At 37.3% G+C, this 23400-nt stretch overlaps 2 long non-coding RNA genes across 3 annotated transcripts in view; one reads left to right on the top strand and one right to left on the bottom strand.

The window, feature by feature from the left end:
• Positions 1-5831: 5831 nt before the first annotated feature.
• On the top strand, positions 5832-22373 carry LOC109458853 (uncharacterized). Of its 2 annotated transcripts, XR_002139295.3 has the most exons (5): positions 5832-5939; positions 6195-6314; positions 14801-14912; positions 18122-18323; positions 21985-22373. It is a non-coding gene; the product is annotated as an uncharacterized LOC109458853 (long non-coding RNA). The 2 variants fall into 2 exon arrangements; XR_012498359.1 differs by lacking the exon at positions 21985-22373 and having other exon boundaries at positions 18122-19102.
• The window catches only part of LOC141572878 (uncharacterized), a 247570-nt gene continuing 239380 nt past the window's right edge, over positions 15211-23400 (bottom strand). The window contains exons 3-5 of the long non-coding RNA XR_016019747.1: positions 19881-19967; positions 19116-19184; positions 15211-15323 (exon numbers count right to left, since the gene is read on the bottom strand). This is a non-coding gene — a long non-coding RNA (uncharacterized LOC141572878). The remainder of the gene's footprint in view (positions 15324-19115; positions 19185-19880; positions 19968-23400) is intronic.

Raw genomic sequence — 23400 nt, 5'->3', positions numbered from 1 at the left:
AATCCATGTAAAATGACTGAATTTTTTTTTAATTAAAGTTTATTGGGGTGACAATTGTTAGTAAAGTTACGTAGATTTCAGGTGTATAATTCTGTAATACATTATCTATATCTCATACTGTGTGTTCACCACCCAGAGTAATGACTGAATGTTTAACTGAATTATTTTTATGCTGTATCAGAATTTGCCCAAGTGAAAGAATTTTCTTCCTTACATAGGAAAAAGCAAATATTTAAAAATTCATGTCTCTACAAATAATTTTATAAGGTACTCTTTCATCATTCTGAGAAATGAGATTATTCCCTTTTATGATCACAGAAGAGCAATAGGGTTTTGAAATCTGTTTAGATCAATACTCAAGTCAGAGAGGACAAGACCAGTTGCTGAACTGAAACAACTATTTGCAACAGTAGTCAATATATCAGCACCAAAATTGGAAATGTCCCTCTCTAGAAAAAGACCATCAATCCAAGCAACTTTCTCAACCAGGCAATTACTCAGTGAAAGCCCAAATCTCGTAAGAAAACTATCTTACAGTTTCTGCATTTGCAACTGAAATTTTCTTTTCTGTGTGTTTTAGTTTCCTAGGGCTGCTCTAAAAATGTACCACTACCTGGTTGTCTTAAAACAATGGAAATGTATTCTCTCACAGTTTTGGAGGCTAGAAATTTGAAATCAAATTATCAGCAGAGGCATCTTTGACAGGATAAAAATCCTTCCTTGCCTCCTTCTAGTTTCTGATGGTGGCTACCAATCCTTGGTATTCCTTAGCTAGCAGCTGCATCACTCTAATCTCTGCCTCTGTCAGCACATGACCTTCTCCCTGTATGTCTCTGTCTTCCCATCACATTTTCCTTTTATAAGAACACTCATCATACTGGATTAGGAGCTGCCCTATTGAAATAGGGCCACATTTTAACTTGATCACATTATAAGACCTGGATCACTTTGGAAGACCTTTCTTCCAAATAAGGTCACATTCACAGGTGTTAGAGGATATGACAGCACCCTATCTTTTGAGGAGACATAATTCAACCCACAACAATGTTGCTTTTCAGGAATCATTCATTCTATGCATATGCCTCTTACAAAGCTTAAAAACTTTCCAAAGAGCAAATGAGTCTCTCTGAGGTCATATGTCAAGGTTGAAATGAGGTTTTAAGAGATCAGGTCTCTTCTTATATCATGTAGGTCCTTCTGCACATACAGAAACAAACAAACAAAAAATAAAACAAAACAAAAAAAAGCCAAGCTGAAAGAGAAATATATAGTCTTTTTCTATTCTCTCAATATCGGAATAATTTTGTGGAACATATTTCATGTGTATTGGAATAAACATCCCTCATTTGTTCTCTAGTTTTTCACACAAAACACACAAATATTCTGAATTGAAGGCATATGACTCATTTCTTTCTCTTGTAATTATGCTTCATAGATGTAAAGAATAGCTTATTTTCCACTTTGAAGTGCAATATGGGTTTGAAAGTGTCATTTCTATGGAAACAAGCACTACAGGCAGGGTTAGATGAGTTTTACATGTCCTGTGCACTGAGCTTTATCTGTCATCCTACAGGTTGTAGTTTTCCTCATTAGCTTTCTCTAGGACTCATTTACCCAGATTCGTTTAACAGTCAAATATGAATTTTATCATTTTGATAAGTTTAATAAAAATCTGCCTCTCAATGGTGACAGGATGTTCAAGGGGCTCTTCCTGTTTGGGTTTTAGCTGAGGCCCAAACTGGAGGTGACAAGTGTACTCCCATCTCACACTCGAGTTGTCAACCAGCTTCAGCTGTATGGCTCAGGAGGGAGTTTTTGGTACCCTGAGCTAACCACTGATTGATTGCAGCTCCTAAAGAAGCTTGGAAAGCTCACAAGAGGAGAAGGGGTTTCCAGGAGGATTCTTTAGAGAGACGTGTCAGAGTACTTGGATTCTTTCTGTTGAGGACACAGTTGAGAGATGTATTTTGTTACTTTAAGTCAAGTGAGACAGGCTTCAAGGAGGCTACATAGAGAGTTTCATATGTATCTCCTGGAATTGTGGGGGCGTGGTGGACTCTAGTCATGCCTGAACACATCATGAGGACAGGTGGCTGGCTGAAGTGACCCCTGCTCTTGGAAATAATTGCATGGCCTACAGACAGAGGCCCAGATGGGGGCCACATATAAGATCTGTCTGGTTTTTTTTAGGATTCTTCCCAACAAAGCTATTGGAAGAGTCTGGAGGCGACTTGCTAGATAACCAAGGACTGAAGGAGAAATGACAGAGGATGCTGGAGAAGTTGAGTGATGTAAGTGAGACATTTCTAGTGATGAGGGATTTTTAGAAGAGCCCAAGAAAATATGCATAAGTGAAAAGCGTCACTTTAAGCACCTGCCAAATACGGAGAATTGAAAAGCCATGGACATTTTAGGGGGAGGGAAAGAGCTAGGTCTACAAAACCGCTTTGAATGGCTGCAAGGGAAAATAAAAAGGTTTTAGGATTTATAAATATAAGTTTTACAATGTTTGAAAAAATGTCCTGAAAATCCTACAAGTAGTGAGCATTCTTTTTTCAGGTGATGACTGCATTCTTATGTGGAGAAAGCCTAAAGATGTCACTTATAAAATGCTTTGTCACATGTATCACATCCATGTACACGCACTCCCAACATTTGAATACTGAAGAACACTTTCTGCACATGTTAAGCACTTTCAATATTAATTAAAAAGCATCAGTAAAGGCAGGGCACAGTGAACTAGTGCTTTCATTGGAAACCAGTGTTTCACCTAGGTGGTGATTTATTGTAGAAAAAGCAGAGGCTGGAATTTTCTTGACTGCTCTTCAGCTATACATCTGATCAGAGAGAGGACACACAAGCATGATGCAGTTTATACCTCTCTGTCCTCTGTGCACCATCATTAACAGTCTTTTCTAGGACTCAGAATTTAGGCAGCAGCACACAGAAAGATCTCAGGTCCTAGAGTGCTTCTCTTGGTGCCAGAATATGTAATGGGGTGAGAAAAAGGCATTTTTCCTTTGCACGAAGACATTTCAGTCCCATCCTACATCCCAATTCTTAGAATATTTCTACTTAGATGTTGTGACCCCATTGCAATCTCTAATTCTCTTTATGTTTCTGTCAAATCAATTTCCCTTTCCAACTTCCCTATTCTGGTAAATGACAGAAGTATTTTTTTAGTTACCAGGATCAGAACCATGTTTTACTTCTTCTGCTTTGCCCTTATATCCAAAGGTTGCTCTTTAGATTTTCCAAACAGCTTTCATAGCTGTATCTTTTTCTGTAGTCTTATCAAGTATAACATGTTGCCCAAATTCCTTCAGTCTTCAAAATTGTTTTCCCAACTTCCAGGTTCTCCGCTCTTTTGGTTTATCTCACACACAGCAGGAAAATTACTCTCTCTAAAATACAACGTCTGTCTATCACTCCGTTGTTCAAGAATATTCTGTGGCGTACCACTGCCCTCAGAATAAATACAAAACTTCAGACAGAACTATAATGCCACCGGTGAGGCAGCATTTCTGAACCAAGTCAGTTGTATACTTTACTCCTACTCTGTAAAATTGTCCTCATATCCTCAAAGGCAATATCATTCATTCATTAAAAAATACTTTCAACTCTGCTAGATGCTAGAATGCACCAATAAAAATGAAAGACACAATTCTTGAGCACACATCACTGGGAGTCTAGAGGGACATACACACAAGTCAAACAAGTTTCATGTTTGACTGTAAGATAAAAGAGCTGCTCAATATCCAGGCTTGGATAATCAGAGAAGACTTCTTAAAGGAAATGACGTTTACACTGAGGCCTGTAGGCAAAGCAGGAATCATCCAGGTGAAGAGTGGGCAAGCAGTGCACCAAGAAGAAGGAAAAGAATGTGTGGAGGTTCAGAGGTGAGACTGAGAATGGTCTGTTGAATTAACTGAAATAAATTTTGCTTTGTTGGAATGTAGTATAATGGTGCCTAAGACAGGAGAGGATAAATCCTAAGAGCCAAGGTAAGAAATTTGGATTTTATTCTAAGAAAAATGTGGAGCTATTGGAAATTATAAAAGAAGGAAAATACAATGAGCATATTTGTCATAGAAAATGCACTCTGGCTGAAGGGTGCTGAATGGGCCAAGAAACGAGGCAGAGGACCCGGAAAGAGGCTGCTTCTAGAACCCAGTGAGTTTATGGTGGCCTAGACCTGAGTAGTGGCAGTGAGGATAAATGTAAATCCTTGAGATAAAAGTGATAAGAATTCTAATTAATTGTAAATGTGGTCAGTCAAAGTTGAATCACAAGTTTCTGTTTTGGGCAATTGCAAGAATGATGGGATCATTTACTAAAATAGGAAACACAAATGGAATGGATTTGAGGTTAGATATGATGGTTTGCTTTTGACATGGTAATATTGAGGTATCTATAAGACTTCTAAGTAAAGATGCAGTATAGACAGATGAAGAAGTAGGTCTGAAACTCAGGAGAAAGATCTGGGCTCAAAATATAGTCTTGGGAATCATGAAGCTATAGGTGGTGACTGAAGGATGAGGAACGAATGAGGCCACTAAGGGGCAATGAGAGGAAAAGCAGGCTTTGAAGAGCCATAGCCCTCGAGAGCATGAGCATTTTGAAAAAGGCTTAGGATATAGACACTGCAGAAGGTGAGGCAGAAGATAAGTAGTTGCAATGGCATGAAAGGGTCATAAAAAGGAGACTTTCAAGAAGAGACTAACATTGTTAAGTGCTACTAAAACGCAAGTAAGAAGAAGACCCAAAGCTGCACAATAAATTTAGCAATAAGCGAGTATCGGCTATTTTCTCGTTGTCCCATCCTTCATCTTGCTCCATGCCCAGAAGTTTGACCAGTATGGATGGCTCAGTGAGCTCTATTGCTTCCTTCTTTCTGTTTGAGTGACACCAATGGTGAGTACTGGAAGGAGATGAGAAGGAGAGAAGGGAGGAGAGTGAATGGGAATACTTTCCCTCAGTTTCTTCTCTGTGCATTTGCTGCAGGCTATCCATTTCTTGATTTAAGTTGCAGTTCCTGTCAGGTAGCTCTCACTGCTTGCCCCTTTTGGACTAGGGCAGGAAAGAGTTTCCGGCATTTATTAGCTTTGGAGTATTGTGCTTGAGGATTCACTATACACTTTCAATAGCCCTTAACAGTCTATTACATTCTCTTCAAATAATTTCAACTTGAATGTCCCACCTTGTTCCTGCTGGAATCTTGATAAACACGATGGTCATTTGTGACTTCGGTGAGAATCCTTTTGGTGGTTTGGTGGACACAGAAGCCAGATTCCGGATGGATCAAAGTAAATTGGAGGTAAGGAAAAGGAAATCACAACTAGAGTATTCTTTCAAAAAAAGTTAACTATTAAAGGGTGAACAGAGAAGGGGTAGGGGCCACATATATAAAACCAGAGAGGTTTTACATATTTTTAAAATTTTTATGTTGGGAAAACTTCATCATTTCATTATTTGTGAAAATAAAGCAATATAGGAAGAGATTTTGAAGATAAAGTAGAAAAAAGGAGACAGCAACGGCAGCATGGTCTCCTAAAAAGGTGAGAGGAAATGGGATTCCTCCTGATTGAAAGGCTAGTTTTAGACAAAAGAGACCCTGTTCAATAGAGGGAAGAAGGAACATATGGTTGGCACGCAGGAAAGTCTGCAATCTGAATGGGAGATGGAGACTATTCTACTTGATCGCTTCTCTTTTCCTTGTGAAGCTAAAGAAAGGTGGCCTGATGAAAGTGAAAGTCAGCGAGGGGGTTGGAGATTTAAGAAGAAGAGAGGTTATAAATACTTTGAAAAAAATAGATTGTCAGAACTCTTTGAGAACACAGTTGAGGCTGAAAATCACGCCATTAAGCTAGTGCCAATCTTCAAGTTTGTATGAAATTTCTCCCAAAGCACTGAGCAGTGTGGGTTTTCTTTCAGAAAAGGTGAAGAATTAGATCTATCTAAGTTCGAATTTTTTCAACTACTCAGCCTAAAGGACAATAGGAAAAGAGGGCTGAGAGTTAGGAAGAGAGTATTTGAAATATGGAGCATGGATTTTAATTTAGATGGGGAAGGTAGTGATAGAGAGATAAGAGTCAAGAGACTAAGCGTGCCTAAGAAACTGAAGACAGATGGGCTGGGGCTAATAGAGTGGGATTGGTGATCAGAGACCTGAATGCCTGAATTTAATATTTCAGTATAACTCTTCGGAATAATGACGAAGTCCCGGATGAAACCATGATGGTGGGTGGCCGAGGTGGAGAAAATATAAACATAAGCCTTGGTGGGTGATCCATAGGAGGGTTGCCATTCCTCAGGTAATGTCTTCTTTGCATTGATTGAGCTTGACTTTTTTCAGTGAATATTATTTATAATTAATGCCTCATAAGCCATTTATCAAATTGTAGTGTATCACAAATATAATTTAAGCATGAGAGAGTTACTCTTTACAATTCAGTTTTGGTTTTCTGAATCATTTAAATCCTTTACTTGAAAGTATCGACTTCAAAAATATATTTTAAAAAAAGAGAAAACAGGTGGGTTTTTTAAACCAGGCTGCCCAGAAAAGTTCCTCATTTGGTTTTCTCATTATAAAGCACAGAAGGAAGATTTGGTTTGAAGTTTTAATTTACCAGAGCTATGTAGGATTAGTTTTTTTATATGCAATCCAGTATTTGACAGTTGTTAAATATTTGCTTTAACCGTGAATTTATTTTGAGTAAAACACAATTGCACCTACTGTCTCTGCATGACTCTTTAGGAATTGGCATACACTCATAATATTTAACTAGAACAATGAATTATTTAAAAATAGAAAATGCACAAATTACTGTACTCCCTTGGAAGCACATAAGCTTTGACAGAAAGTGGAATAAAGTGGTTGAGTAAAAAGTTTCAATGTAATTTTTTTTCAAAAAACCTTTTAGTTTTATTAACTTTAAATGTATTTAGCTCTTCAGCAGGATCTCTTTGGAGCACACTCAAAATCCAATAGTGTGCATCAGGCCTATAATTACAGGCCTTAAGTTTTTTTCCCTTTGAAAGCATAAGTTATTATATAATAATGATAATATTGATTCACATCTTTTAAATTTATAGATATACACACATATATGGCATTATACACATACACACACATATATACACACACAGGTATGTGTTGCATGTTTGTGTGTGTGTATATATATATATATATATACATACATACATACCTACATACATACATATATATGTATATATATATACTTATACATATCCTGGTCTTGGTATACGAAGGTGACATTATTAACATTTGTTGAAAAGTTGTGAAGGATTGTATTGGACTGGAAGCATTTTCTTTTGTGACCAATGAGTAACCTAAGTGATGGAATAAGGATACAGTGGATTTCTGGCTGGAAATAAAGATACAGTGTGTCTTGGTGACAAAAAACAAAACAAAACACCCAGATATGTTCAGCTTAATGAACATGAATTTGATCTCATCATCTTCATGATATAAAGCAACTGTGAGAACCATTCAGTCATTCATGAAACATTTATTAAAACCCCACTATGTGTTTCCCTAAAGATAAAGTGAGTTAAGTATGAGATTTGCCCAATATGGATTGGGTTTGTAACTGATCTATTTATGCTTAATATTTCATATATCACCTGTAGAAATGATGTATATTAATACTGGAAATATTTTTGTATAAACCAATCTCTACTGTTCTTAAAGAATTTTATAACATTTTGGTAGTTTTTAATTATAAATTATACTGATTCTCATACATTACTCCTACTTACTTTATGAAAACTATGTCTATGTTTTCCTTTTGTATGACCCAGAACATATTTTAATAGTTGACTATTTGTATTTTCTTCTAAGTTTTATGGATTTTTATTATATTTCATAGCATTTCTTTTTAATCTTAAGAAAAAATACTAATTGCAATCACCAACAAATACTACAATATAAATGTAGAAACTCTCTGTGTCTATTTATATGAGCTGAATTTTAGAAAAATTCAAGAAGAAATGCTGATGTTCCAACTATGGGGTTTTACCTTGATTCATACATGTTTTCCCCTCAATCATTACAGATTATAGATGAGAACAAACAGTAGATGCTGAGCAACTGAAACTATTCAAGCACCATCATTGCTTTGTTACTGTTCATAACCTGCAACAACCAACTACTCAATAGTCTTTTGTAATGAGAGATGTGCTGATCAGATCTAGGTAAATTGGAGGAACCAGAATATAACATTGATAGATTAATGAAAATGATTAAAGCACTAGCTTAAATGGTAGTATATTTGTTTAGGCAATATTTGAAATATGTAATGACTGCTAATAATTTTATTTATTATGCTAGTTTATAAAATATCTGTTTTTAAAAAGCAAATCACATTAATTTTAATACCAAAGTATTGGTTATTCATTTATATATTTATTATGAACACTTCACATGATTCTCAGGATTTAAGTAATATCCTCATTACTTCAATACTAGCCACTGGGTATTCAGATGTAAATAAAATAGAGTCCAGACTTTCATGGGGCTTTCAGTTTGAGGCTGTATTATTCAGCCCTGGGGTGCTTATTAGAAATACAGATGTCTGGGCCTTAGTTCTGAAGATCTGGGATAGGGACTAGGAAACTGCATTTTAAAGAGATCATCTGAGAAAATTTTGAAGCACATTCTCAACTTTCATTTTGATGACTAGTCTTTTTTAAAATAGATCTTCTTGAAATGTTTATCAGATCATCATTCTTCTACTTAAAACCATCCAATGGCTGCCTGCTGATTTAGAAAACTTCCATCGCTCCTGCCCTCCCCTCTGACCTTCTTTGGCCAAGGTTTTCCCACTTGGTGAAGCCGTGATTTATTGGCTTGCTCTGCTCCTGGAAGCCGGGCACTTAATACTGTGTTCAGGGCCTCTGCCCTTGACATTTTCTCTGCTTGGAACCCACTTCCCCCATATTTTCTCATCGGGTGTCAACTCAAGCACAATTTCCTTGGTCGGCTTTTCTGCACCACGCCTACCCTGGGATTCTCCATCAAATATTTCCCACAATTGCAAACCTGGGCCCTGTGTAAAAGAATGGATTTGTAGGACTGATCCAGATGTCATCAACGAGCAGCTTCAGGAGGCAAGCCCAGGATTCTGTACTTCTAACAAGCCACCAGGGCAGGTCTTATTATCAGGCAAGTCTGGAAAACTGTGCTATCAAGTGTCTTAATTATTATTTTCACGGGGGCTATCACTGTCAGAAAAGAGCTTTGCTGGGTGAGAGTAGGAACTTTGGGGTGCTCCTCTTAGGATCAAATTTGCCCTCTTTGGTAGGACTTAAAAGGGCTCTAGCCTGGGACTTTCTCTTGTGGCCATAATCTGGTCAAGAGGGAACACCCAATGTGTCCTTTATTGTAATATATTCTGGGAGTCCAGACCATTCTTGACTTGGCTTCTTCGTCCTGCTTATCTTTCAGAGCAGCTAGTCTATTGCCTTTAGATATTTCTAGCTGGTAGTCTGTGGCCCATGATTCAAGGGGGGACATAGAGCAAGATCACTGAGCAGTCTTATCAAAGTCTCTCCGGGAAGCAGAAAAGGGAGGGAGGCAACTCCCACCCCTTTCCTCTTTAGTGTATGTATTTTGGGGGAGCAGCTCATAGCACATCATCAATTCCCTCTGAAAAACTAATTTCGAAGGTCCAAAATCTCTCTTAGCTCTTTCACCCCATTTGGTTGAAGGTTAACCAAGAGTTGTTAAACCAAGTCGTTCATCTCCTTGAAAAGTACTGCATAGGTAGTCTAACACTTCACTTCAGAATACTGGAGTATTTTTCACCTCTTGTTTTGTGAACTCAGCTACAACTTAGGTAAAAAGTCCCAATTTAAGATTTTATAACTATAATTAGTACAATGCAGACAATTAAAAATAAGGTGATATGATAGACTCACTGGACAATTCCTTTAGACTGGATGGTTCAGACAGGCTTCTATGGACAAGAAAAGGATGAGCTGTGAAAAGATCAGGGAAGGAAGCATATTGAACAGAGGAAAGATCTGACTTGAGAATGGTCATGGAATGGAAAGCAGTCCAGGGTGTAGAGTGTACAGTGCGTGAGGGAGAGAAGAAAGTCAGAGAAGTAGTCAGGAGCCAGCATGTGTTGGGCTTTGTAAACCAGAGAAAGACTTTATTTTTTTAAATGGATGGATCGGAACGGGGATGGGTGATGAAAAAGAGGAATCAAGGCTAACACTTCAATGTCCAACTGAATCATGCTCCCATCATAAAAACAAAGGAAAGGTAGCAAAGAAGGGTCCTGCCCTTTAATGAGGAGAAGTCATATAGCTTGACATCAGGCCAAGACTTTTCTGTTCGTTCCACTAAACTTTTGCACAAATCTTGCTACTGCATTTTCAAGTTCAAATGTTCACTTTTTGAAAAACTAAGCATTTTATTCAGCCATTTAAAATGCTTAAATTCATGCCATTTCCTGTCTCCTTTCCTTTACCACCGTACCAGCTGTTCTAGTTAAGAGTCTGCTTTATTATGTGCTTGAATTTCAGCCTTGATCGAGAAGGTAAGGGATCACAAATAGTCCTTCGTGCTCTAAAATGACCTAAACTTTGTAATGGTTAATAAATGACTCGAAGGGGGAAAATAAGGAATTTCATTCTAGACTCTCAAGAGTCGGGACCTCAGATCAGGGTTATGGGCATCCTTGGAGGAGCCTGTGCTTTGTGAAGCTGTATCTCATGACAGGAAATGTCAGTAAGAGGATTACGAACATCTATCTACATTTGATAACGTGGGTTGAAATCAAGTAGTCTGGGGGAAAGCCATGGAGATAAAGGAATTGAGTTCAATTTCTACAAAGAAAAGACAGGAAGTGTGGTGGCTAAAGAAGTCATACGATTTTATCAGTACAAAGAGAATCTTGTTTTTCTTCTGGTTTGTCAGAATGTGACTGAATGAGGAGTCTGACAATGTAGAAGCTAATGGGACCTGGAGAAGAGATGAAAAGCAGAAACATTAGATATCGAAACATTGTTTTGGGGCATGGTGGCAAAAAGCACAGGCTCTGGCGGTAAACTGCCGGGTAATCCTGGTTTCTGTCTGACGAGTTGTGTAACCAGCAAGTCACTTTTCCCTCAGTGCCTCAATTTCTTAAGCTGTGAATGGGGTAATGATGCTCCATGTCTCTTAGCATTGTAAGAATTCAATGAGAGCCTATGTATGGAGCACTTAGAACATGGCCCACACTGTATAAGCAGAATGTACATAGAGATATCAGAGATCCTTGTGATCATACTGAAGTGGCTTCCCCAAGGATGCTTGTCAAGGTGAGACTTGTAGACAGGATCAAATTCTGCTTTCTTTGACAGTTGTAATCTGTATAGGTGATCTATATATAGGACTAGAGCTCTGAGATGAAGTTCAATCTGAAATGAGGTCCACACATGGTAGTGATGAAAAGCAGATAATAAGATAAAGGCTCAAAAAGGATTATGTTAATGCAGGGGCCCAGGGACAGATGAAAAGGAAGGGAACTGCGAAGCAAGACAGTTTTGAATAGCCTAGTGAAAGCAAGCAGAAGAGGCTCCACGAGGTTGAAAGAATGAAGAGTCAAATGGACAGGTTCAGGGTGAGTAGAAAAGAAAGAGTATGAAATCATTCAAAACACAGATGATAAGGCAATGACTATATTAAATAAATAGATAAGTGAATAGGTAGAGAGATGAAAGACTTAATTCTTTTGAGAGCTGCAGGGAAGTGAAAAGAATCAGTTTTGGCTACAGATGTAAATATGGGAGAAAAACAAATGATGTGTTGAAACTGACAGATTGCTCACTTCAAAAAAGATGAGCTGTGTTATAATGTCACCCATTGAGAGAGAAGCCAGACGCTGGGGAAGTCAATTCTATCTGTTCTTTAAAAAATCATTGAGATTCGAAGGGTTAATGTGGAAAAGGGTGTTATCAGTGACAGGAGACTTTTGGGATTCTTCCAAACACTGGAGCCACAGCCCAAACACACTGCTCCAAGCATAAGGCTAAGATGGCAAATGTGAAAGAAACGGCTAGAAAACGTGTCTAGTTATGTCTGCCACATCTTTTGTGCTCAGTTTAAACTGATTCAAGTGAAAAATCCTGGCTGATCAGTTTTCACAGCTGCTTTGCCATAGGGAGCAGCTGCTACTGGTGCCAAGTGAAATACTCACATAGGATGCCAACAGACAGAGTGCAATTCAGGGCAGGGTGCAGACAGCGTACCCAGAGGGCAGACAATGGTAAGCACAGTGAGAAATGGCATTTCAGGTTTCTGAGTTGGGACCTTTTCAAAATTTACAACTAGATAAACAGAGACGATAGAGGTATGCTGTCAAGCACTTTGTCAACAAGCATCAAGACACATCAAGCTTGCCTGACTCTCCGCTTACGCCCATTGGGGCATGAGTTTCCAGGGTTACTTAAGTTTTAGTGTGTGGTCAGGTATAGGTAAAGCAGTGTCATTAATACTACTATAGTCAGCAAAACAGGACTCACAATTTAACCAAGGACAAGAGAGAACTATAGGAAGGAGTCAGAGAAAGGTTGGCCGCTATTGAAATCGGTTTCCTTGATAGTATTTCAAGGTGCCTGGATTTTCCTCTCAGGCATTTGGAGCCATAACTGGGTGTGGAAGTGGAGATGCATTTAAAAGAAAAGGAACTGGGTGATGGTGGAGATGGAACTATCTACTATGTGTTCAGAGATGTTGAATTTTTGACAAGGACAGGGAAAAAGATAAGGGAAGATTAAAACATTATATCTAAGCAGCAGGTGGAGACAAAAATCAAGGATCAGAAGGGATCAATCTGTCTTTGGGAGGGAGGATAGAGGCAGGAGAATGGGAGGGCTGGTGAGGGATGGACTGATGTATTGGGGAGCCTAGAAATATCCTCAGGGCCAAGGGAATACAGGTGGAGATAGTGTTCTGGAGCAGCTGCAGCCAAACTCATGGCTGAAAAAAGTGCATTAAGGGTATAGCATGGTTGAGATCAGAGTCTTGAGTAAAATCAGACTGGAAACACATTCAGGGAAGAACCATCAAGGATAACTGAGGAGTAAGGTCAAGAGGCAAAGATAAGGTGAAAAATGAAGAAGTCATCTCTTCCTTTTTAAAACTGTAACCTCGGATTTAAACCTATGCTAACTGAACTAAAGAATTTTAAAAGTTAACAAAGCTTTCAGAACTTCTGGTGGGTATAACTTAGACTTTCTCTACCCCCACAAACAGTTATGTAAAAAGTAATTTTAGATACACATCATTTAGAACAGATTTGGATATTAATGTACTATAGGAATCAATTTGGCTAGCAGGAAACTGATTTTCTCTTTAGTGTCATGAGCTGTATAAAACATTTCAGTTCCTTTTTAAAAAAAAACTGAAAAAATTATAGCCTATTTTGCAAAATGAGTAAAGATAATTTGAGTCTGAAAAGTAGGAGGAAAGAGGTAATGATGGAGTGTGGGCCCAGAGCCCTGTAAGACAGGGCTTGTCGAGGTTTCCGATTTCAGTTCACATGGGACCTGAGCAGCCTAGGGCCAGATTTGTTGAGCAAGGGAAGGAAAGAAAACCAAAATGAAATCTCAGGAAGTTAAAATTACATTATAAATGGATCAAAAACCCTCTTGCTTTGCCTAGATTGATGTAGCGTCAAGGACTCTGACTCCCAAGCATGAGGAAGTGTTTCAGAGCAACCCCATTACATCAGGCACAACATAAAACCCAACATCCAATCCAGCCCCTGCCTCATGATTCATCAAAATAATGAATCCAGGTTTCCTCCAATCAAAATCCACAACATGCTTCATGAATATTAAATTTGAAGACACTGCCAATGTTATTTTCAATAGTATGAGAAATCTATAGAATGTATTCTAAACCCCTGTGAAATGTATTATCTTGGTAATCTGGAAAATCAAGATGCTCTGACAATGAGAATCTCATATTATTTTCTCAAATTATCATCCTGACCCACATGAAGAAGATTTTCCATAAGGTGCCAGTGCAAAATTTGTTGAAAAGCAAAAGATTTTCAAAGCTCAGTTGTATTTTGAAGAAACTGGCTTATTGACTTTGTGAAAGATTTTTTTCATAGTTTTCTGGGGAAAAGACTAACAGATGACTAAGGAATCATTATTAATGGTAAACTAAATGGGTACATAGATGTTTTCTACTAGCAAACACAACTCCCAAATTCATTGAACAATAGAAGAGAGTGTTATTTTCTCTAGAAGTTCCAGAATGCAAGCTCATTTACTAGAGAGATAAATCTGCATAGAGGATTGTTTAAGATGCACAAAATGTTTTAGAAAGACCTTGATCAAAATGAATACTATCATCTAGAACTTTCAGATGCTTTTTTCTTACTGCATTCACTATATCATTGTTATATTGACTTTTGTGGATGTTTATACTAACTGTTGTTGACATTTTGTTATACTAGTATTTCATAATATCTACAAATGTATGTTCCCCTAACTTCCAACAATGCCATGTATACAGTGTATCTTCCATTCTGGAGAGAATTACTTGCTTCAGTGCTTCTTAAATTATGCTTCGGATGCTTTGTTTTTGTTTGTAATCGGTTGTGGTCAATTCTATTGTACAACAATGAAAATCAATTACTGGCAAAATGAAATTAATAAAACAGGCATATACACATAAGCCACATTTTGTTATTAAATTCAGTAGTTATATTATCCTGTCAAATTTCTATGAAAGGTTTTAATGCTTACTCCCATGTTTCCATTTATCTCATTATAGACCAGTAACGGTTTGCGGATTGGAACAGATCCATGGTTCACGGTTTGAGCAGCACTGATTTGGAGGGTTCAGATCAATCTGATCTATCATGCGTACCCACAGTACAGAGACAGTAAGTTATAGAGATCCTGCTCCATATCATAGCTGCACAAATAAGCACTATCTTTTATTTATATAGCATGTTTTCACTTCCCAAAATGTTTGCGTGTTTATTTTCCCATTTATCTTATTTATCTTCAGGACAGACTATGTGGCAGGTACATGAAATCTCATTACTTTATCCACAAGAAGTCAACATGTCTTCATCATGAAAATGAGTTTTTTAAGTGCACACGTTTTAGCCTACTATTTTCTAGTATCGCACTGTGAAAGTTTGGATAGAACACGTCCTGTATAAACCACAGAGTCAATTAAGTTATTGACCTTTTTATTTCAATTCCAGAAACATTTACTGAGGGCTCATATCTGCCACGCACTGTCTGGCCTCTGTGGGGAATCTGAGCGATTAGATGTTGCTTCTGTTCTGTAGATAAAGCATACAATCAGTATGTTTAGTGCAAGGCACAAGGTGATAGAGGTATTAGATGAGTACTAAACCAAGTGCTATAAGAGCTGAGAAGAAGGAGAGGTTAATTTTGGCTGGAGAAAGTAGCATTTGGGTTGGGTCTTGATGTAGAGTAGCTTTTGGAATTGCTGAAATGAAGTTTGATGAGGAGGTAGAATAATATGAAAAATCACAGAAGTATGAAAAAAGGGAGGAATCTAGCAACCAGTTCATTCTAGCTGGACTGTGGGCATGCAAGGATCACTTCTGGGAAATAAATCTGGAAAAGAAGATAGGTGCTAAATCATGGGAAACTGAGTAGGGAAGCTAAGGAGTCTGGATTCCTTTTCTGCCCCACAAGTACGACTGCAATGCTGAGTGGAGCCTCTCTGCTCTCAACCTCATTCACTTTGACTGAAAACTTGATCACAATTCTCAGAAGGTATTCTTGACCATACAAAGCTTAACAAAAATAGATATTACAGAAGACATGAATGGGAAACCAAAAACAGAATGATATCATATAACATACAACAAAATATAACAAAAGTCCTGATTAAACATGTATGTCCCTCTCAGCAACTCATTTCATTTCTTACTGGGTACCAAGACAATTCATCTCTCAACTTTTCCTTCTCTCTCCCAGAGCAATTTAAAAATCTCTCTTTGGATAATCTTATATTTGCCTATTCCTCAGTCCATTCAGTAAACCAGGGACTCTTGTTAATATCATCTTCCTTAGAATCTACACAGGAAAGGTATAAATAACATTCAGATCTCTTTCTCTTTCTCTAATTTGAATAGAGGCATATAGAGATATTTGGTAGATGACAGTTGACATTGAAATACTCAGGTAGTGTAAAAGCTGGGCAACCAGTGGTAAGCAGAGGAGTGTGCTTGAGAGTGGAGAAGCAAAGAAAGGAACAGGGATAGAAAGCACGTGATGTTTGAGAGCTAGCAAGGACAGCCCTGGCATGACCTTCCAATGCACTTTCAGTTCCACATCTACTGGAACTCTTTTTCTTAGATACCTGCACAACAGTCCTTTACGCCTTACAATACATCTCTTTTTATTTACTTTGGCTTTAATGAGTTTTGATTGTGAAGACACACTGTATTTCCTATCTGGTTGTAAAGGAAGAGGAAAATAATAACTGTATAAATCATCTTCAAATCTACAAAAGTCACAAATGGTATAACAGAGGCCAGATATTAACTGTCTCCAGAATAATCCAGGCTCATGTTTCTCTCCCTAGTCTTAATGAAGCAGACGCTGGGCATATATAATTTTAAGTTATCTAACATTTATTTGTGATAGTTAAATTTGTTAATAAAAGGCAACTGACAAAGGGAGAGGAAATACTCAGAACAATAATGGCTTTGGTGTGTTGGATGCACATACTGCTTTATAGCTCCCCACAGTTCCCCGTTTTATGAAACAGAATGATGAAGAAAACTTAATTAAGAATGTAATGATCATATTAATTCAGGTAAGAATTTAGAATTAAAATAAAAGATTTTCTTCTCAAATGAAGCCGAACCATAAAGCTGACAGATAATGGTAAAAATCAAACTCTTGATCCTGCAAATGGTCATAGGCTTTGCAGGCTGAAGGATGGGAGTTGCTCTGTGAACTCAGCATATTCTTTCCATCAGCCACACTCTTACATTGTCCATATTGTCACCTTTGGTTATGAAGGACACCAGTAAATACAGCACCCTCAGGAAAGCATGATGAGAGCTCATAGACATGGCACCAAGGAAAGAGATAAAGTCACCAGCATGGGACAGAACAGGCTCTAGGTTTCAGAACATTGAATTTTATGATTAAAAAGGCTAGTTGCTAATAAAACTCAGTAATTATGACATGATTTCCCCAACCATACTTAAGGTAACACCAAGGTTACACAAACCAAATATTTTAATGAATTCATAAACACCAGAAGGCATTTCTAGATTTCCCAGCTGTAAGGGTTCTAAAATATAACTATTACATTCAGTTCAACAGAACAGTAAAGCAAAAACACTTATTGCTGGTGACATTCCAGGGAACAGTTAAAATTGCTTTATAGCCTTTGGTGATGACAGTGGACAGCAGTGTAACAATACATAATAAGGTGAGTTTAGTTTTATGTCCTGAGAACAATCTGCTTTACCCTTATCGTTCAATTCTTTAAACTGTTTCTATTTTAAGTAATTATAAACGATAGCTGGCAAGTGACAGTTATAACCACTGTAGCAAATGGACTTTGTGATAGCACTGTAGTCTACCCCTTGAGGATTATAATCTTAGACGTCTAGAGAATTTAGTGTGAGAATATCACATGAAACGAATGCCTCCTCACTTACACTAGACTTATAAGAGTCTCCTTCAAGCAGGACCAGCTCAAGTTTGTGCCTAGTGGTGCTTTCCAAAGGGGAGTACATATAACACTAGTGATGCTTGAGTTGTTATTAGGAGATACAAGAAAAAAAACAAAACATTTTGTTTTAATAGTCATATTTTTATTTGGAAAATATTTATTAAGATAAATATAAAGACCACATCAAATCCATGATTTCATAGATACTATTGCTTAAGATGGATTTGTTTAAAATGTTCATGTAAAGAAACAAGTTAAAGAAGTAATTGTGTAAGTGGGTGGCATGTGGTAGAAAAGGCAAAACTTTTGATGTGGTTCCAGCGGTCCTCAACTCCTGGTATGCATGTCCTTGTAAATTCCCCTCGCATATTGAGTAAGGCTGACATGTAACCAATAGGGTCTTGTAACCAACAGACTGTTGTGAAAATGAAAGCGTGTGACTTCCAAAGCTAGAGCAAAATTCATTGAGACTTCACTTTGACCTTGGATCATTTGTTCTGAGCGGAGTCAACTGACTTGCCATGAAAAGCAGCCCTACGGAGAGTCCCATTTGCTGAATGACTGAGGCCTCCTGCTAACTGCCAGCAAGGAACTAAGTCCTTCTGTCTACAGTCATGTGAGTGAGCCAACCTCTTGACTTCAACCTGTCTGGCACCCAGGGCCAGACCACCTTAGCTAAGCCACTTTTGAATTTCTGACCCATCGAAACTGTGTGAGATAATACATGTTTATTGTTAAGATGCGAAATTTGGGGGTAATTTGTTAAGTAGCAGAAGATAATTAATAATAGATAAAGAACACCATGGCCAAGACTGGGAAACAATGATAGAGAATCCCATTTACCATTGCTCATGTATAGCTTTGTTTTTCTTTCTCCTCTTTTCTGAAACTTCTGTTACATAGAGCTGAAATGAGATCTAATACAAAGTATATCTATTGCTTCTGCTGTTTGTTGAGCCTGCACATGGTACCTTTTATCTGACAAAGTGTTCACTATCACTTATTCCTTCTGATAATGAAAGGATTATAGGCTTTTAGTGAATACAGACATTATAGCCAATAGAAATTTAATGCCTTCCAACAGCAGTCTGCGAGATGTGATGTGAACTTCTGACTTCCAAATGCTAAACAACTTGCTCTTTTTTCTTGCTCCATTTTTGTGTCTAAAGGATCTCAAGGCATCTGCCATCTCTCAGCTCTATTCTCAGGTGTGATTTTATAGTTTTCCTGGGCCTTTAACTGGGTCCATGGCAAATTCAGAGTTATTGTTATTATTTAATGCTTTTTTAAAAATAACAACTTCAAAAACATACATTTAGGTATTTTTCTTATTAATTAACTTTCTCCTCATGTCAGCAGAAGCAGGTTGATTTAAAAAGTTCCTTGACACATTAGTCCAGATTCTTACCTTCATTCAGAGGACTCGGTGGGAAGAGTCTCCTGATGCTGTTATTTCCTCAGATTAAGGGACAAAGAGCTAGTGGAAAGAGCAGAGACAGAATAAGGAGAATTCAGTTCATTTTCTATATTTACTCACATACTCACTTTTTTATTTCCCAATTATTTTCCCATCATCAACGGAAGTTTCTTATTAGGTCTTGGGTATGCATGTTGAAAATTAATTTGGTTTCCACTGTGTTATGCTGTGTCAGCATTTCCATAATTATACCTCACCATTGGCTGTCTCCTTGATGACTGCTAAAATTATATATCATGGGGTTTAACTACCGACCAGACCACGGTGTTTTTTAATCTTCACTAGAATTACTTCTAAATAACTAAGGAGCTAATCGTCCTAGCTCTATTTTTTCTTTGTCTCTAGTTTGGGGCTTTTCAAGCACCTCTCTTTCAACAGAACAGAAGTTCCTTTATCTTTTAAATTATCAAGCTGCTTTTGTTCATGGTTTTGGGGAAAATGAACAGGGGCTGCATTCCTCCATAAGTCCATCAGAAGAGGCTCCATGAGCCAGTCTCATTAATACTTTGCAGGATGTTCTGACCCACAGACACATTACTTGCCACATAATACATTTCGTGAATACTTAATTTTGTGGATACTTAAATCCCACACTATCACTTCTTGATTCTAGCTCAGGAGTAATATTTTTCAGTGCCCATATCACAATTAGCCCAGATGAAAGCAAATATTGGTAGAGATGTAAGCTAAACACACCAGGAAGGCTAACTTGTAGTTCTGGTTCTATGTCTCTAATGATGACTTGGATGGGCCTCATCACTCTCCAGGTGCTGGTCACTCTATCTGTAAGACAGGAGGGTTCAAGTAAATAACCAAAGATGACTTCCAGCTCTGTAAGCCCAGAGCATTTGCAACCGTGATGGCAGCTCAAGATGCCCACCACACTTTATGTCCCAGCCACTTTTGTCTCGGTGCTCACTGGCTATTTTATTGTCACCAATCATCCCTGTACCTTTTCATTGCTTTGTCTCCCCACCCCCACAGTTTTGTTGATTCCCCATCCTTTATTTCTCTCTCTAAAGTCTCCACAAGGCCAAGAGGGTAAGATAGAAATACAGATTGGCTACCTCGTGATATAAATTATGCTCTTGTAGCTTGTTTCGGAAATAGACCTGAAAAATGACTTCTAGGAAAGTGTCACCCAGCCATTCTTTATGTGCTTATCGTTTCTTTCTGGAATGTTCTCCTTTAATTAATTGGTTATTTATTGGTTTGAGGTCTCCCCTTAAATGTGCTCTCCATATAAACAGTCATCTATGTGTCGTATTTGGTGCTTCAGCACCAGCACCTAGGCCATTGTTGGATAAAATAATAATTGTGGTTGTTAGTATCAACTTACATGCTCAATATACTAAGTTAATTAATTGAACCAGAATCCCTTTCAAGGAAATCTGGCTTCTGAAAAAAGTATGCCCCCCAAAGACATCAGAACTATTTAGAAATAGCAGCGGTTCAGAAAACACTTAATGTAGTCACATTAAATTATCCCTAGTGTGATATGAGGCAGAAAATCGGAAAGAAAGAAAAAATTCCTAGACAGAGCAGTGTCTAGTAAACCTTCTCTAAATAGTTTGCAGCTGTGTGGCATGTGGTATGACTGGATAAACAAAGTTAACAAGCACATTTGGGTTGGAGAATTCTGGCTATAATTACACATTACATGTCTTTCTGCGGTCAGACACAAGGTACAAATCTTAGGGGTGCTATTCTGAATTACCATGCCATTTTAGGTCATTAATTTTAGTTCTATAAATGCAGACTTTACTAATCTACAATTAATTTAGTTTTTTAAGTAGGAGTGGTTTCTGAGAAGAAATATTAAGTGAAAAGAAGGGAATATAAATGAAATTTTAAAAAATTAAAATTCATGACTTAAGGTCTAGTTTTACTTTGTAATTTGGTATAAAGAAAAGAATGGACTCTTCAATTTTGGTAATTAAATTACGTCTGTGTATTCCACTGGTGTTTTGAAAGTTCATTGCTTATTTAATTAACTAAACAGTCCTTTGGGGCCCTTATGCAAGAGAATACAAATTGCAAAGATTAAAAGGATGGATAAAAGCTCAATTATTTGTACTCCTTTTATACATACCTAAAATACAAAGATACAGCTCACTTAAAAATTATGTTTCAGCAAAGTTTTGCTTTTCTGGAAAAGAGTTATCCTGAAGTACTTAATTTATAAAATTGATATGTCAAAGTAAAATTATTTTGAGGATTGGCATTTCATAAGCAAATATAAGTCACAAATTATGATACTATTGAAATATGTTTCTACTTTTACAACTAAAATTTTACTTTGGAAATTATTGCAAGCAGAAGTTTAAAAACATATTTTAATATTTCTTATAGTTATTTTTTAAGTTACATACCTATTTAATTGAATGGGATTGGCAGGCAACGTATTTTTTGATGAAATGAAAGGAATTTGGGGTTGAATAAATGTGAACTGAAAATCTAAGTAATGTTAATGAAAGTCAGTGACAGATATAATAACAAATTTAATTTCCATATAATGCTTTAAATACAGAAGATAACTTCAGATCCCTATGTGACACAAGACATAGTTCATTTACCACAAAAATTTACGTTTTTAATTTCAAAGATTATTCATAATCAATGTATAAAATCGTACGTTGTAAAAACAGCAGAAAAGCAAAAGAATGGGAAAAGTAAGCCATGTAGAGAATCACTGCTAACATTTTAGTATTGCATTGTGTTGTTTCTGGAAAAGCAAAATGCGCTCTATGTCTCTGTCTCTCTAGTTGGCTTTCTATCTCCCTCCCTTCCTTTTCCCCAGGAACCCTGTTCTCTCCCCGGAACCCTATCTACCTGGTCCTTCCCACTGATGAACCCAAGGGGAAGTAAGAGTGTGGGAGAGCTCAGGTGGTGCAGGGCGTGGAAGTCAGCCTGCGGGCACAGAGCAAGCACCATGGAGAAGAGCAGAGAATGGATCTGGAGGGACAAATGGAGGCTCATCAGTACAAAACTCTTCCTTGTTTTCTTTGGATATTACTATTCATAAAACTTGTTGCTGTTTGTGACTATTTTTACTAAATAACACAAGGATGGTCACCAGATGCAAAATAATTTCTTTGCTATTAACCACCAAATAGTAATGTATGCAATTATGGTATTTGTTTCAAATATGGCATTTTTAAAAGTTTTTCTCAAAGTCGTATTATATTGTTCCACTGATTATCTATTCTTATTAGAGTTGCCATTTTAAACTATTAACCTAACAATAGTAAAAAATATATATATATAGAACTTCCTCTTTTTAATGTTAACTTTACTTCTTATTAAAGTCTGTAATTCCTCTCTACTTGGTATGCTCTTCTTCAGGACTATTTTGATCATTTTTTTCCAAAGCACAACCACATATTTATAATATATAAGAAAATACATCAAGTATTTTCAAGAAAAATACTCTGAGAAATGTTGAAATGTGATAGTACATTCATTGCTTGTGGGCAAACTTTCTAACACTGTTTGGCCCCCAGAAACTAGCAAGAAACCACAATAGCCTTGAGAGTGAAACTGAAGAAACCAGCTCCTCTGCTATAAATACAAAAATAACCTCCTGAAATACTCCATGGGACCAAGGGTCCTTGACGCACCTTTATTTTTTTTTTTTAGCATCCCTTGTTCACATGTCAAATCAGACAAAAATTTTGACACTCTAGATTCAGTATAGATTTTTGTCCCCCAAAAGTCACCTTTCCTATTTTAATTGGTATGTTAGAAAAATTCAACCATTTCTACACTGATATAGTGATTGGTTACCACAATATTAAATCTGCCCTTCATGATATTACCTGAGTAGTGGTAGAATACTATAGTGGATGAAGAACACTTGGGAAAGAGAAGATCTGAAGAGGAATAAAAAAGAAATTCAAGGGTTTAGTTCGGACCCGTTGAAACAAAGAGGCCTGTTGGACATCCCAGGGAATAACTGGTTTGGAGTTCACAGGAGAGGCTTAGACCAGAGATATGAATAGGGAGGTTGTCATTATGAAAGGTGCTTAAAGCCCTAGTAAGATCACCAGGGAGAAAGAAGAGTTAGGGAAGGAGTATTGAACAGCTCTTCAAAGCATGCTGATGTATGGATTGCAAAGCATTTGGACAGAAAGGGAGCTTTCCAGATATTAAAGTGTCTTTTTAAAACTCTAATAACTAAAACAATGTGATAATGAATTGCAATAGAGATCAATGA

The sequence above is a fragment of the Rhinolophus sinicus genome, chromosome 17 (genome assembly GCF_057876585.1).
Source record: "Rhinolophus sinicus isolate RSI-liver-muscle chromosome 17, RSI-T2T, whole genome shotgun sequence".
NCBI classification, from domain to species: domain Eukaryota; kingdom Metazoa; phylum Chordata; class Mammalia; order Chiroptera; family Rhinolophidae; genus Rhinolophus; species Rhinolophus sinicus.
The sequence above is the reverse complement of the archived record's forward strand: the minus strand, read 5'-3'. Positions and strand labels throughout refer to the sequence as shown.